This window comes from Mirounga angustirostris, unplaced genomic scaffold, assembly GCF_029215605.1.
Source record: "Mirounga angustirostris isolate CCGP_5_RB_7025 unplaced genomic scaffold, mMirAng1.0.hap1 SCAF_3, whole genome shotgun sequence".
Lineage (NCBI taxonomy): Eukaryota > Metazoa > Chordata > Mammalia > Carnivora > Phocidae > Mirounga > Mirounga angustirostris.
Window position 1 is genome coordinate 75,115,642 of NW_026991711.1, and position 13,998 is coordinate 75,129,639.

General features: G+C 43.4%; 1 protein-coding gene across 1 annotated transcript in view; it reads right to left on the reverse strand.

The window, feature by feature from the left end:
- ATP8A2 (ATPase phospholipid transporting 8A2) overlaps positions 1-13,998 on the reverse strand; it is a 603,997-nt gene that overhangs the window by 552,121 nt on the left and 37,878 nt on the right. The window lies entirely within an intron of this gene.

Here is a 13,998-nt window from a genome sequence, read left to right on the forward strand (position 1 = left end):
AAAGAATTAGAAGTCATTCTCCAGACTGGCTTAGATTTCTCCTGAACTGAAGAAGTACGCGAGGAGCCTCATTAAAGCTGACTACTCTCCACTCCACGTAGAGCCAAGAAAATCCAATGTTGGGGTGTACCTCTTTAGATAACATGACTGCTGGAGGACTTTGATCACAAACTGTCCCTGTCATTTACTGAGAAGGAAAATGTGTATCTTTAGGGAAAAAAATATAAAACCAAGGGTGTTAGGCTCTGTGAAAGAACAGTTACCCACCTGAGAACATGTAAATACCTAGAAGCCTACTTAGTTATGAATCTTAAAGGGATTTTTCTGGGAGTGCTCCCTTTTGAGAAATGTAAACATGGTAATGTCATCCACAGAAAAAGCGGACAGGAAGCAAATAAGCAGGCTAGACCGCTTGCATGAACCCCAGGGACATGACCTTGGTTGGCAGGAGCCTGGCTCCTAGCTGTGGTGTCCCTGGCCAGGAGGCTCCATCACACCTCTGAGAGCCCCTCCCTGATCAGCTCATATACATGTGACTGGATGCAGCCCCAAGATTTTGCTAGGAACCATCAAAGCTCCCAAACTAGTCACTATTCACACCGAGGGGGGTGGGGCAGGTCACTTCATGTTTATACAAATCTAAAGATCCCCAATGATGAAAGTCAACTGACATTTTGCGTGGGGATTCTGCTCCATCTCAGGGCCCCCAGAAACACCCTAGCCTGGGATCCACTGCAGAAAACCCACAATCCTATGGCTGTGAGCACCTAAGCGTGCAGACACACAAGGGCCTCAGGGGTCAGTCAGCAAAGGAACCTCAAGCGCCAAGTGATCTGGGCTAAGCTGATAGCACAGCTTCTGTGCGGGCTCCTATGTGGTCCTTCATGCACAGAGCAAGCCCGAAGCTTTAAAAATTAAAACATTAAAAGTCAATCACGGGCATGGGTAAACAGAATGTGGTATATCCATACAATGGAATATTATTGGACCATAAGTAAATAACAGTCTAATTCATGCTAGAACACGGATGATCCTTGAAGACATAATGCCAAGTAAAAGAAGTCAGACACAAAATACCACATATTGGATGATTCCATTTACAGGAAATTTCCACAATAGGCAAATCCATAGAGACAGAAAATCGGTTAGTGATTGCTAGGGACTCTGGAAAAGGCAGAAATGGGGAGTGACTGCTGATGAGTATGGAGGTGCTTTGGGGGCAGGGGGTAAAAATGTTCTGTTATTAGACAGTGGGGGTAGCTGCTTTGGGAAGGTATTAAAAACCCACTGAAGTGTACATTTTAAAGGAGTGAATCTGATGTATGATTGATAGCTCAGTAAAAAACAATCATGCACTTTTCAGTATGTAGGTTATACTCAGTGAAGAATTAAACTTCAAAAAATGCTACACGTTCACATTTCACTAAGAAGCACCTCATATTAAAGCAAGATGATTGCTTAATTCGAAAAAATCAAGTTAGTACTAAAAACTGGATTTCAGATAACCGTAGGTTGTTTTCTAGAGCTGGGGGGTTTGGGGGATGGAATCAATTCCCATTCCACTGTAACTACATGGGATCTCCCCACACCGAAGTAAAAAAAAGCATATAAAATTAAGTTTGAGGCTTTCCGGTCCATTCAAAGGCTTTTTTTTATCAAAATAGGAGACAGGTTATAGATATATGTATACATCATATGTGTAATTTATATGTTATGGATGTGTATATATATATATGTATTGCATATGTATTACACATACAATGAATGCCTACTTTGTAAAATACATTTTAGGAAGGAATATACACTTACACAAGGAGATACAATACCAACTATTCCATTCCTGTTAAACATGTTAAATTTTATACCATAATCTCTACCTTATTCATCTCTCAGAACGTCTCGAACAATCCTCATGTCTAACCGCCATTCCTCAACCCACTATCGTGGCTTCCTGATACCATCTTCTGGAATCACTCTTCTAAGATCAAGAGCAATTCCTTACCTACCAAATCCAGCTGTCCATGTGCTCGTTCCCACAAACCCCTCTGCAGCATTCAGCCTTATAAAGCAGTCCCCACCCCCTGCCCGCCATGTTGCAACAATCCCTGTTTGGGGTTCCAGGAATCTGTGTGCCCAGTTATCCTTACAGTTGTTGTTTTCTTCTCTTTCCACACAGGTGCCGCCCCTGACAATCCCCCACATGTGAGGTCTCCCCCAGTTCTGTGTGCAGCTCCCTCCCGTGCTGCACACTCACCCGAGGTTATGGCCTCCTCTTCCAAGCTGGCCTGGGTGCTAGACCGTTCCCACAGACATGAGCCCACATTCCCAGCTTCTCACCAGACATCTCCACCCAGAGGTCCCACATACTTCTCCAACTCTCTAAAACCAAACTGAATGAGCTTTCCTCATTAAATCTGCTGTTTATCTCAGCTCTCCAACCACAAACGTCAGAGCCATCACTGATTTCCTGTCTTGGAGGCGACTCACTGGTTTCATCTCTATAAGCCCAGCCCCTCCCCACAGTCTCCACAGCCATCCATCTCCAGGGCCTCATCCTCCCAGTCTGGACCATTGAACACCTGCTCAGACTCTTGCCTAGACCATCTCCCTCAGCCCCAACACCTGACTCATCATTCCAGGCCTGTGATAACACCTCCCGCCTCCGTGGATCCTCCTGGCCTACAGAAGGGACCTGAACACCTACATGAAACACACAAGGTAAAGTGCCTTCTGCCTCAGCCGTCATTCCACCCAAGCATGTAAGCAGTGAATGAATCCCGAATGTACCACATTCCTGCATGACCCCAGCTTTTCACACAGTATTTGGCAGTCTGTTACCTTTACCAATTTCTTGAATAATTAATACACTTAAAATGGAAACACTCAAGGAGTACAAATGGCTGTAACATAAAGAATAGCCCATCCATTCAGCTGCCTGGTTTCCCTCCTTGCCGGCGACAACCAGATCTGGAGGAATCCTTCCAAAGAATGAACATGCTTGATGTCTTCTTTAGCCTCTAACTGGAATCGAAAAAAATTACAAAGAGAAATACTATATGACCGAGTAATTCCACTTCTGGACATTTACCCAAAGAAAATGAAAGCACTAATTCGAAAAGACATATGCACCCCCATGTTTATTGCAGCATTATTTACAAGAGCTAAGACATGGAAGCAACCAAGTATCCACTGATAGATGCATGTATAGAGAAGAGGTCACACATACATACACACTGGATTATGTAGCCATGAAAAAGAAGGAAATCTTGCCATTCATGACAACATGGATGGACCTAGAAGGTTATTATGCTAAGTAAAATAAGTCACAGAAAAAGAAATACCATATGATTTTGCTTATATGGGCAATGTAATAAGAAAAAAAAACTAGACTCAAATACAGAGAACAAATGAGTGGTTGCCAATACCAACTCAAATGTCCCATTCTTTATCAAACACTTCCTTTCCAAGGAAATCTGAAGACTAAAATTCTCACTAACACATCCAACAAGAAGAGGGACCCTTGGGTGTTGGGAAAGCAACAAGTAAAAAGGAATTTTACCTATATACATAATTCTTTAGAGAGTCAAATTATATCCTCTACACACACCCCAAATTTAAGACATTCAGGAGATTTAATAGAAAAAGATTAAAAAAACAAGAGATCCATTTTATTCAGGTTCAGTAATAAAGCTCAAATAGGGTAGGTGTGGGGGTATAATAACAAAACACTATCAACTCTGACTTCAGTCCCAGGAGTCTGTCCAGCTTCTCACCCTCCATTAAACCACATCTCAACAGATCTCAGCAAGAAAGCACTCTGTGTCCTTCAGAGACTTTTTTTTTTTTTCAAGTTTCTAGCTTTAAAACAGAAAGATTGATCTTGGGCAAGAGTGGGAGGAAACGTAAATGGGAAAAATGTATATTCAAAACACAGCAGTAATGGAATACAGACACAAAAGCGCTAATGGTAGCAGAAGGAAAGAGAAGCCCATTTGCAGACTTTCCCAGAGCATGTGTTTCAGGCTGTGTGCTTTAGTCAGGCCCTTAATTTAAGAGATGTGTTGTGTTTGGAATTATCAAAAAACACCCATAGCTAGAAAACAAGATGAGGGGCAACGATCATCACTGGAATGCACCAGGTCTATGAGGAAACAACTCAGGATGCATTTTTAAACACATAAGCCACTCAATAAAATGATTTGGTTTAAGTGAACTTGTTTCCAAAAAGAGCTTTAACTGAGTATTTTACAATTAAGTTTCAAAGAAATCCTGTGAGCACGTGAATCTGTTTTGCCATACACTTTATATTAAGAGTAATAGAAACCTGAATGTATGCATATGGCTGGAACATTCTGCCCAGAAGTTCCTGCAGGAACCCAGCAACAGTGCACAGGGGACAGAAGAAAGTAATCACCAATCAAGTCCCTCCTAAATTGGAAGGTCGCTAAAATCCAAAACCACGTTGCTTGGCGATGTGGTTGTAGAGACCGTAAGATTCAACTCAGCTCTAGAAGAAATGCCACAGGGACAGGACAAGTGAATGGCAGGTGAGGCTAGTGACTCAAGACAGACTCACACAGTCAACAGAATAAAAAACCCGTCTAGGAGAACAGATTCGCTGGGCCTCCCAGAAGAGGTCTCTTCTCCCCAGCCTAGGACAGCTGACCCCCATCGCCTCCCTGCTTCACTTCCCACCCTTCCCCACTCCCGAGCTTCCCCAAGTGCCACAGGGCAAGGCGCCTTTCCAGGGCCCCACATGCTGACAATATCCTGCTGTTACCCGGCCCTGCCCAGGGCCTTGTCATTTCCCACCTGGAGAAGTCTTCACACCCGGCTAAAAGCTCACCCTCCTGACACCCCTGTCGGCACATTCCCTCCTGCCAACCTCACCCACACTCTCAAGGGAACAAAGCTCATCTTTCAGGATGATTTGGGTTCCCCTGCTGCTCACCAGTTTGTGTATTCCTTAAAGGGAGACACTTAACCATCTTAAGCTCTAAATCCCAAGCACCTACTAGTCCTTAGGACACAGATTTTCAATTATCGTGTTGAAAGCAAAGCTCCATGCCAAACAACTAATCTCCCACTAATGAACTGACCAATGAGCAGAGAGATGCTCAACAGTCATATTACACAACTGATAATCAGAATGCGTCTGACAGCCTTTAGATGGGTACAACCCAAAAAAAACTGGTTGACAGTCAGTGTTCCCAGGGCTAAATGGAAAAGTGTCCTCTCCTAATTGGTCAGAAATATAGACTCGGAAGGCCTTTAGATAAACAGCATGGACGTATACAACAAAATCCAAAACTCAATCCCACCTTTACGACTCCATAACACAAAAATATTTTAAGATGTATACAAAAAATGCATAGCACCAGGGATCGCTCACCATGCTTTGTAAAAGCTAGACATCCTAGTTTACCAATGGGGGAGGAATCATTGAGTTGTGGTGGCCCACACATACCATGGCATATAACACACCATTAAAAAATAGACTAGACATACAAATAAGGCAAGATATCAAGGATAAATTAAGTTGCAAATATGTAGAACCTCATCCGATTCATGTTAAAAAATAAAAATAAAAAAGGCTGGGTATTTGTGAAAAGGCATAGAAAAAGCCCTGAAAGCGAAGCTCAGCAAACCCAAGGCACCCCCCTCTCCCAGAACCAGAGTGCAGAAGACCCTGTGCATTAGCCCTCATGGTGGCGGCAGAGGTGAAGGAGGAAGTGTGAGGGTCAGTTTCACAATTTTGTTGATTAACAGGACTATTAATGGCACTTGTTTATGACACGTATTTAAAGATATTTTGTTATTTTTTTTAAGTGGCAAAACAGGGAAGGCAGGGGCGTTTCCCGACAGAAGTCTACAATGAAAGGATTTTGAGTCCTAGGTCTTAAGGGACAAATCTCTAGGTGGCGTGTATAGCCAACCACAACTGTGCTCTCCTGAACTTCAGCTCCACTCTCTTGTGAGGCATGAAAAACAAGTCAGTGCTTTTCAAATAAACATCTCAGTCTACAGAGCAAATGCTTTGTCAAAATATGCAGATAAAGAGTACACACCTTCAAGGAGCTGTTGTAGGTATTTATTAAGTACATAAGGAAGTCTTCATATTGCTCTTGATTCAGAAGTGTTTTGTCTATTTAATACTACGCTTAAGGAATAAGCCAGAAAAGGACAGTTACACCACTTCATCTTTCCTAAGAACCAGAAAGCAAAGTCTGAGCCCTATACCTGCGGGCCTGTTTCAATCATTTTCCAATAATTTTATAACTGGGGGGAATGTATAGGGGGATGTAACAAGAGGACTGCCACTCGGCCCAGCTGGGGCCCTGCCTGGGCTGACCCTCCTCCAGCCGATTAATTCTAATGTGGTTCTTTACAAATGGTTCTAAAAACAAAGCAAAAATAAATAAATTACACAAAGAAAGGGATGGACCTGAAAGGGAAAGGATGAGTCCCATTCGGCCCTCTCCCCACCCTGAAAATGACGTGAAATTCTGAGATGTTCCGGAAGCTTTGGTTTAAAGGCTGTTCCTGTGACTGGGTTTTCCAGAGATGCTTTAATAAAAAAGCTGAGAGCTCAGAGATGATGTAATTTACTCAGCCGATGCACCTGCGCACATGCACGCATGCACTTGTCCATGAGTAATCTAGGATAGTCCTTCTTAGAACTAGTCACACTCCTGCCTCAGTTCTTTGCTCCCATCAACTGGCGCCAGAAGCCTAGCCAAGATGGCCCATTATCTGGATTGTTAAGAAGTCTGCACAGGGAACCAGGACACTTTCCTGACCACCTACAGCATTTATCCTTTATTGACGCTCCTTCACAGCACTGGATCCTGCTTTACTCTTGTAGTATTTCCTACTTGTTAAGCTTCTATTTCCAATTAAATGTAATAAATATAAGTTCCCTAAAGCAAGAGATCATGTCTTAATAGTTCTTTAGAGGTCTGCCTGAGATCAGTGCTTATACGAAATACTCCGTAGCTGGTGGGGAAAAAACAATCTTACCAGCGGTTCCCATTACTATTCCTTATTTGAATCCCAGGACTTCCTCTATTACTACAAACTCAGGGAGCGTAGTGAAAGAGCACCCAGGGTGTTGGTTAAACCTTCTGGTAGTTTTGTGATTTGGACAATGTCAGGCCTCTCCTTTAGCCCCCACTCCTTAATGGTTGAGAATAAAATCAGTGGGCCCTTGACAAAGGGCAGCAGAATGGCAGCAAACTCACCTTTGCAGAGCACCTGCTAAGTGCCAGGTACTTTATGTGTCATTTCATTTAAACTCTGCAAGATCCTAGGAGGGAAGGATTGTTATCTCTGTTTGAAAGAGGAGACTTCTAGGGCTCAGAAAGTGCAGCAATCTGTCCAGTTTGCACACTACAAGGAAGAAGAGGTAGAAGGGTCTCACTCTAGACCTTTGTGCTGTCTGCTCTCAGTAGTGAAGGACCAAAACCAACAGCAAGGACTGGGGAATAACCCACAAAACAATGAGCAGAAGAACAGATAACACTGCATATTATCACATGTAAAATGCTTCAGTATGTGTTACCTGAGTTGATCCTCAAACAAATGTATGACAGGCACATCTTAGATGAAGGTATCTAAAGTTAAGTGATTGGTCCAAAGCCCCCAAGGGGTGCACGTAGTTCATTGGGATTAGAATTTGGGTCTCTAGGAACAGGCCACGAGTCATTGCTTTGATTGATAAGAATAAATGGGGACCTAAAGTGTCAGAGCAGTCCTGTATCTCAACGAGGGAGCACTTTTCCAAAACACACACACACATGCACATGCGTGTGCACACACACAGCCCTATAGGTGATTCTGATACAGCCCCCCCACCTGCATTCTCCTCCTTCCCCTCCCTACCACCAAGTCAACTACCTGAAGGACCCCTCCCTTCACTAGCTGCCTTGCTCCTATTTTAATACGAGGGCTTAGGTGAGAGAAATATCAGAGCAGCCCAATTTAGCATAAATTCCCTTCTGCAAATTGACTGTTCAACATAAGTGCATAAAGCCAAAGTAGGCACAATTTGTGCTTCAATAGAAAACTATGAATTGTTGAGCTCATGTCTTTCCAGGTTATTTGATTTTCCCTTTTCATGGTCTTCCAGTTATGTGAATTGTAGATAACTGAAGGCACTTCCAAGTAATTCTTGTCTGCAGACGCGGAAATGCAGCCAGGTGGCAGACAGTTCAATTTATTACTCCCCCCATTTCTGCAGAAAATGCTAATTTTGCCTCCATATGCACATACACTTCAATATCCCTGATCTATAAATGTGTCTTCTTTGGATTATCCTTTGAATGGACTGTAACGTAACATCTTCCTGGTTCTCTAACACTATCTGTATGGAGTCATGATTTAAATTAAAAACAAACAAAAATCCTTTAACAGGGTGAAGTGATAGATGAGGAGGCAGGCAGAGCAGATCTCCAGTCCCAAGGAGATCAGAGCTCCCACGTGGAGGGCTAGCAGCTGCAAGGCTGAACCCTGTTCATTAACTCCTGTATAGTTGCCGTTTCTGCAGAGGCTTTTAAAGACTGCTGCCCCTCCATGACACACAGCTTCCCTCGGTTCTATGCAAACTTTAGATATATTAATCCAGAGGGGTTGGGATCCCTTTATACAGTTCCCATTCCTCTACATTTGAGGGTCTGTATTCATATGCTGTGGGCCAGAGAGTACCTGGTTGGGGAAGGGGGCGAGTTAGGACAGCACTGCAGACTCCACTTGAATGATGCTGCCTCGGACGGGAGCCTTAGCTGTGGAGGTGGTGAGAAGTGGCTCTATTTGGGACAACATTTCTAAAGTAGAATCCACAGGACTTGAGGATGGGTTTGAAGTGGGGTGTGAGAGAGAGAAGTCAAGGATTGCTCCAAGAATTTATGCTCCATAACTAGATGAATGGTGGTGCCATATTTCAAGGAGAGCACATGCGGAAGTGGGGTGTGTTCAATTTAATATACACATGAGGCTTCCAGTGAGTTCATATTCACAGGCAAACATGACCGTGAGTAACACTCCATGCTACAGGATCTATGATGGTGGAAGTGTGAATCTAATGAAAAAGCTTATAAACTATTAAAGCTGTCATATTCTGTTTGCTTAGCGCATCAGTTTTCCCAGAAACCATCCATCTTTAGCATCTCCTTGATCTGCAAAAGCTCCACGCTCTTTGGCTTCTTCCCTGGCAAATTTCAAGTATGTGCGCCCTCCTGGTTAATTATTTACACAGTACCTGCTTGACATGACCCTGTGCCACCAGAAACTGACAAAAGAACAAAGGAAGAGATGGATGAACAGCTGGGTAGTGGCCAGGGAACAAAAGGAGGGAAGGACAAAAAGGAACCAAGAGCAATGCTCAGAACAAAATGTACATTAGGTAATTAACCACAAAGCAGGCAATGAAATTCAGCACGATGTGTGGTTCTGAGGCATGGAATTAATATTACAACTAGGGCTATTCATATGTAGGAAGCCTCAATTAGATAGATGGAAGCACTCAATTTATGGAAAAGAGGCATACAGAAGATGATCCGGGGACTGGTAAGGACGTTTCACATTATGTCCTTGGCCAAAGACCAGACAGCTTAATCTCCTAAAACGTACTCTATTTCCTCTAGAGGTTAATACAATTGATACTTCTGTAGAGCTACCCTATGACCCAGCAATTGCACTACTGGGTATTTACCCCAAAGCACAGATGTAGTGAAAAGAAGGGCCATATGCACCCCAATGTTCATAGCAGCAATGTCCGCAATAGCCAAACTGTGGAAAGAGCCAAGATGCCCTTCAGCAGATGAATGGATAAAGATGTGGTCCATATATACAATGGAATATTACTCAGCCATCAGAAAGGATGAATACCCAACTTTTACATCAACATGGATGGGACTGGAGGAGATTATGCTAAGTGAAATAAGTCAAGCAGAGAAAGTCAATTATCATATGGTTTCACTTATTTGTGGAACATAAGGAATAGCATGGAGGACATTAGGAGAAGGAAGGAAAAATGGTGGAGGGGGAATTGGAGGGAGAGATGAACCATGAGAGACTATGGACTCTGAGAAACAAACAGGGTTTTAGAGGGGAGGGGGGAGGGGGGATTGGTTAGCCGGGTGATGGGTATTAAGAAGGGCATGTACTGCATGGAGCATTGGGTGTTATACGAAAACAATGGATCATGGATCACCACATCAAAAACCAATGATGTATTGTATGGTGACTAACATAACATAATAAAATTAAAAAAAAAAAAGAAACACAGTCCTTGTGATAAAAGAGTCACAGAATCTAGAGTCTCAGCTGCCGGTCACAGCTCTGATTTTTGACAAGCTATTTGGTCTTTACAGGTCTCTGATTCCCACTGTGAAAGTGAAAGTCATGCCCAGTGATGACCAAGGCCCCTCTGGCTCTAACCATCAGTGGTTCTGCCATCCGGTCATGATCATCCCACATGGCCAACCCTGACCCGTCCTCCCACTCACATCACTGCACCGATGAACAAGAAAGAGCCACCCACTTCAGAAAGATTTTCAGTCAACCTGTGGGAAAATGATAACCCTCATCAGTAATCAAGAAATACCCATTAAAAAAGAGAGTTATTGAGGAATAAAAACAGAGCAGCCGTCTGGGAAATGAAGTCTTTATTCTGAAATGGTGACCAGTTCTTTAGACGGCCCCAGGTGAGAAGTTCTTTACTCCAGTCCTGTCAGTCTCGACACCGCTGCTGACTTTGGGCCAGTCACAGAACACCCTGGCCTCCATTTTCTCAATTTAAAAAAAGAGTGAGTTGAACTCCATGCCACATTTTAGCTTAAATCAGAATCAGAAATAGTAACCAGACTCACTTAATTTTTAACTTAGATTATCATATTACCAAATCAGGTTGTAAATCTTTTGAAAAAGAAGTCTGACTGCAGGTATAAAAGGTACACTCGCAATAACTACGTGATTGATTTCCTAGAGTACTTCACATAAAATCAAGCATAAAGTTAAAGTTTGTGTTCGCTTACTGAATTTACAAGTAGATCCATTTGGCATTATGAGGGTATGCCCACGTGTGTCCTGCCTGAACACTGTGGGCTCCAACAGAGGACAGGCTGGTGGGGGACCAGTCAGCTCTGCTGGTCCCCTGGGGGTCTACAGTCCTCATCCTCCAGGTCTCTGGCTCCTTCTTGCTGGTATAATGAGATCCACAACACCTGAAGTGGACCATCTCTGTCTCTCGCTCAAGTCCAAAGGCCTCAAGAAGCCATGAGGCCGCTCTCATAAGCCTCCAGGAGCCACCTGGCCAGCAGCGGCTAGGGACCGTAAGAAGTTAGGAACTCTGCTCCCCTTAAGTAGATTACCTTGGCACCTAATACATTTGGAGTACAGCCTGTGGCTGTGGAAGGCGGATGGTCTCTAAACAATCAAATCATGTCTCCATGGGAAATAAAGACATTGCTTGACAGGTGGATCCTTTTAGCTACCAGTCCCCAAATATTGTGGCTTAAGCTGTAGTTTTTGTAAACAATTCCTTCATTTTCAGCATAGCTTTATGCTAACTGTCCTGCAGGGGCCATCATGTAGACTACTGCCATCATGAAATGGCCCGGGAGCTCGGCCCTGAGTATTGTTGGAGTGGGGGGTGGGGTGGGAGGGATGGGGTGACTGGGTGATAGACACTGGGGAGGGTATGTGCTCTGGTAAGCACTGTGAATTGTGCAAGACTGTTGAATCTCAGATCTGTACCTCTGAAACAAATAATGCAATATATGTTAAGAAAAAAAAAAAGAAGAAGAAGAAGGTAGCGGGAAGGGAAGAATGAAGCGGGGGAAATCGGAGGGGTAGACGAACCATGAGAGACAATGGACTCTGAAAAACAAACTGAGGGTTCTAGAGGGGAGGGGGGTGGGAGGATGGGTTAGCCTGGTGGTGGGTATTGAGGAGGGCACATTCTGCATGGAGCACTGGGTGTTGTGCACAAACAATGAATCATGGAACACTTCATCTAAAACTAATGATGTAATGTATGGGGATTAACATAAGAATAAAAAAGAAAAAAAAAAAAGAAAGAAAAAAAAAAAAGAAATACTCCATACGGAGCTGTCCTTTCTCCCGGTCCAACCAGCTCCACCCGACCCGCACCTGTAGCTGCCTTGCGGACCGGCCCGTCTGTCTGTGGGAGACACACCCCCCTCACCCCACCCCAGCCTGCTAATGCGCATTTGCAGTTTCCAAAGTAGCCTATATTTTGAGCTTCCCAGCATTCCCTGCAAATTTTGCTAAAAAGAAATCTGTACAGGTATATTGGTCTAATGCAAGAAGAGAAAGAATTGTAGACAAAAAGCACATTTTATTTATATAGCATGAGGAGGACAAGAGTTTGGGTGGAAAGATTTATAGTCCTTTTTATTCATTTGTTTTAAATGCTGCAACAGAGAAGGTAGAGGTCACCCAGAATCCCAACATTTTGCAGAAATATCGATACATGAAATGATCCCAAGCCTCCGTTCTCACGCTGCAGTCACAGCTCTCCGTACCCCCTTGAAGGGCCTGCCCCATTTTCTATATGTGGGTATATACACATGTGCATGTATACAAATAGACACACACACTTCTTTTACATAAACTAGAATTACGGGGTAACTCTTTAACAACACATTCTGAGCCGCTTCTCAGAGCCAGAACTACAGAGCTACAACTTGGCACCCTATCATGTGGATACACATCATTTGTGAAACTCCTTTCTCCCCGGTCTCCTAACAATGGTAGAAGATGTTTTTGCTGACAAACAGATGACACTTTCTGAGGGAGACGAGGATGATCAGCCCCGCTTTCTGTGTAAGAAAACTAAGGCTGAAGAGGTTAAGTGACTTGTCAGAAGTCACACGGCTGCTAAGCGGGGAGCAGGACACGGACATGAGAGTTTCCCTGTTAATCCCAGCCTCCTCCTGGCTCCTCTCACTAACCACTCACCACGTGGAAACATGCGTCTGACTGTCTCCTTCCGACCGACCAGGACTCAGCGTGACCTGCAGCAGGAAAAACCTCAGTCTTTGCCAAAGCAGTCTCCCTCCTTAGAATTTAGGAGTAGTATGAAACTAATAAGAGGAGGGTTTGTTTTTTTTTTTTAATTTATAAGCTTGACAACATTTAAATAAGCCCCTGTTTTTGGCTGATACTGTCCTAATGGGCAGTGTTGAAGATGAAGGATAAGGAAAGAATCTACGTTAGAAGATGGGGAGCCCAGAACACAGGAAGACAGTCAGTAGAAGAATCAGGGATGGTAAGAAGAAAGCAGAACTGGATGAACCTAGCAGGATCAGGTAAATGAGAGTGCTAACAGCAAGAATGAAGGAAAATGACCAAAGGAGTGGTCATGAAAACTTGGAAACAGGTCCACAAGAAAGCTGAAGCCAATTCAGGGAGCTTCCCAAAGTGGAATCCCTGGGCTGACGTTAGCTCAGGGGACTGCCATGGGGAAGGGCCAGCTGCTGTGCAGCCCATCAGTGATGGAGCCCTTTCTTCTAGTCTTTACTGCGAGGCTGAGCAGAGCACATAACCCTCACACAGCGCCTAACTCACAAGAGGTATTGAAAATGCATGTGTTATTTAGGAAATACACAGGGAAGGATTTAGGAGTAAAGGAACATGATGTATGCAACCTCCTCTCAAATTGTTTAGAAAAATATGATGTGTATATATATGTACATATGCATACATCTATGCCTATAAGATATACATATATAGGCACAGAATGAGAAAGTGAATACACAAACTGTTAAAAGTTGATGAACATGAATAAAGTATTCTGAGTTTCCTGTACCATTCTTGCAAAAAAAAAAAAAACAACAACAAAAGAAAATCTATGTGTTGATTTAACATGATCTATACCTGGGTATTAATCCTTTACTTTGTTTAAAACTAACTTATTTCTCCATCAAATACTGTCTGAGGGCCCATAGGTGCCAGACACTATGTAGACCATTGAGG